The following is a 3,392-nucleotide window of genomic DNA, read 5'->3' on the forward strand; positions in this document are numbered from 1 at the left end:
GTATTGTGTCTTGTTTTAATCCCTTTAGTGCTCATATATCCCCCTACACGATTTATTCAGTAGTTATTTCCAAAGCTGCCATTTCAGAAAGGCTCCTCTTGAAATAAAAAGTAGCATAACTGAAGATGAAAAGGTTTACATTTTCCTCAGAAATCTTGTGATGAAATGAAGAAATATGCCTTCAAAGCAAAGAGCGGAGCAGAGCAAATCTTAGATCCACTAGTAAGGCTACATACACCTCTATGAAAATTTAAAATTCACCCTGCACCTGACTTCTAAGCACAGCTTTTTTAAATCATCAAGATAAAACCAACAGCGATATATCGCAGTCTGTGGTGAATTGCTCACAGAAAGCACCTCAAACACAAAAGCCACCGTGCAAACAAACAACCCAGTCTCATACTGAAGTACGTCCATATGGAAGGACGCAGTAAATTGCACTTGACTTACTCAAATTCTTTAACTTGAAGTAAAGGCTCACAAATAAAAAGAGAACCTTTATATCTTATATGTTTACATAAAAAATATTTATTTAATCACAATTAGAAATATTTTTAAATAAGAAATTAAAGACATTTAAAGAAACATCCACTTCATTCACAGGTTCTTTTCTTATAAGACCATTATTATAGGAGCAACACTTAAGACACCTAATGCAAAAGCATAATAATCATAATAGAATAAAAAAAAATGTAGAAGGAAAGGAATAATAATTATAAACTGCTTTAGGTTGTATCTTAAAGTCAGTGCTTCACCTTCTCACCCTCTGAAATTTGGCATCCTGGTTGGTGGTCACAAGAATTCCTCCCAAGAGTTCCTCTTATTATGAAAGTGAAACAATGACACTGTATAAGACACTATAATGATTGCTTTAGTATTTGCATAAGACAATTTTGTTACTTTCCATTCACACACACACACATACACACACACTCACTCTTCTGTCTACAAAATCATTTCCTTCATAACTGGTCTAGCATATAATGGAGGAGGAGGAGCCTGGGAAAGTTAAAGAAAGAAGAGATAGGGATGGGATATTAGGGGTGTCAATGCCGAGCTGATCGAGAAGAGAAGGTTTCGGTGGTGAGATGCCCAATTGAAAGAATGCACAAGAGGCTGATATGAGAATGAAACTGCAGGCATCAACTTTATTGTGGGGAGCACAGTTCTATTGGGGGAATTGCAGTCTATTGCAGGGAGCAGACTTCTGCTTCTGCTTTTCTTCTGCTCTCCTTCTTGTGCTCCCCTTCTGCTCCCCAAGGGACCACATGGTTCTACATATACCAGAGTACAATAATGGCATTCAGCCACACATGCGTGATACAATAAGCTGAATTATGTTTACATATTTTAGGCACCCTACTACACTACTGTAACATTCTAAATCCGGGGTCCTATTCCTAGTCACGAGCCCAGATCACAGCCAGACCTGGGACCCGCCAGGCCTAGGACCCACAGGGAAAAGACTGGGTGCTAGAGGAAGGAGGAAAGGGAGAGAAACTTTAGTGACTATAGTGAAGAAAGATTTGGAAAAAAATCTATCACAGGATTTTCCTTTCCAAATGAAATTCATTGCATCGTTGGATTCCATGCTCACAAATATACAATATAAATAAACACTTTATGATGAATATAATGAATGTTGATTAGAACTTCAATTTAGCATGAACTAAATAATAATAATAAATAATAATAAGTAATAATAATAACACTAAACATTTAAAGGCCTTACATGCATTAGTCATTTTTAATCCTCAGATTGTACTGTGAGGTATACCTGCTATGAATTCCCCCATTATTCAAATGGGAAAAATGTGGTACAGAGAAGTTAAGTAATTTTCTCAGTTTCTTACAGTTTGGAAATGTTGGAATCAAGATTCACTTCCGGCCCTGTCTGGGGGCAAAGAAAGCAGCACACATGGACTACTGACAGGTGGAGGGCACATAGATGACCTATTAAAACCTGATCTCACAATGCCAGGAGCAAAGCCTTTCTTAGGTATAGAAACAGGTACTCTACATGGAGAATCAAGTGTGCAAGGCCACAGAGCTAATCAGTAGTAAACACAAGCCACAAATCAAGCTAGCCCCATGTTCCTAAACACCCCTGGAGGCTGCTTCTCAGTTGCCTGGCAGATATTCTCCATCTTTTTCTTCTAGACTGTGAAGAAAAGCAGTGCATTTCAGGTCATGAAACAACCTAACAAGCCATAAAGAAAGAGGTTACAAGCCAGGATTTGTTGTTTAGCTACATTAATACCAACCTTCAGATTTTAAAAGTGAATATTCTGGTTTACGAATGAATTCGTTTTTTTTTTTTTTTCTTCCTTGCTACATTTTACATTTCTTTGAATGATTTCTTTTTTTAAAATTTTCACCACAAATACAACTTGAATTTAGCATAAACCTTTTTCACTGGCACTAGTCTTCCTGTCATCACCAATTATGTATCCTGCAGTTTTCATAGGTATTGAGGTACCAAGAAGGAAGGTAACTAGTAAGGTAAATAGGATGGAGAGAGCTTTCTGTTGAGAGGGCTTCTAATTTACCAAGCTAACTAAAATCAGGGCAGGGAGACGATGTTAAAATAACATACAACAGTTTATTCAAGATCATAGCTACTGTGATGTCAAGGACGAAACATATATTTTTCATCAAAAGAATTTGTGACTGATTTGTATTTTACAGTAAAGTAATTGACAAATACTAATTTTCACACTTAAATATTTTATACTGACCAATTTATACTTAGTAATTCATCAGAAATGCATAATCTTTTCCAGAATATACTTACTGAGAACCTACTCATCACCGCCTTGTTTATTCCTCAATCCAACAATGCTTCCCTAGAATAAATCTCCCCAGTTCTAGACTCACCCAGGGATGCCTTTCAGGTAGAATACATTCTTCTGGATTTCTCTCTAATATGCTGTAGGATATGCAACTAGTATTTGCATTTACTATTAATGACTGTGAAAAATGCACAAAAGTAGATTTTGTTCTTAGCAGGGAAATAAGACAACTTAGCGAATTCTGATTGATTATAATGCAGATATCTTTAAGCTTTTTGTCTGTATAATTTGACAAATTTTCCAAAAAATCATTTCCAAAAATATATGTATATCTTTTTACTTTAAACCAATTTAAAGCAGTATGATGTTTTAAGTTAGATTTGTTTGATTTATGTCATGGCTTTAGCCTAGTTAAATAAAAAGATATTTAGCTTTGATTTTTCACTCCTTTCTCAGCTCAATAATATAACAGGTCTATCTTCTCCTATAACTCTATTTTTATTATGCTGTTGAAAATCTCAATATTTTCAGGCATCTTGCAAGTAGATAAATGTGAATGATCACTTGAAAGAACTTGAAATTTGTTTAAATCATTTCAAG

At 35.4% G+C, this 3,392-nt stretch overlaps 1 protein-coding gene across 1 annotated transcript in view; it reads right to left on the minus strand.

Annotated features, from left to right (window-relative positions):
• LOC105300086 (peroxidasin-like protein) overlaps window positions 1–3,392 on the minus strand; it is a 519,573-nt gene that overhangs the window by 166,316 nt on the left and 349,865 nt on the right.

The sequence above is a fragment of the Pteropus vampyrus genome, unplaced genomic scaffold, assembly GCF_000151845.1.
Source record: "Pteropus vampyrus isolate Shadow unplaced genomic scaffold, Pvam_2.0 Scaffold201, whole genome shotgun sequence".
NCBI lineage: Eukaryota > Metazoa > Chordata > Mammalia > Chiroptera > Pteropodidae > Pteropus > Pteropus vampyrus.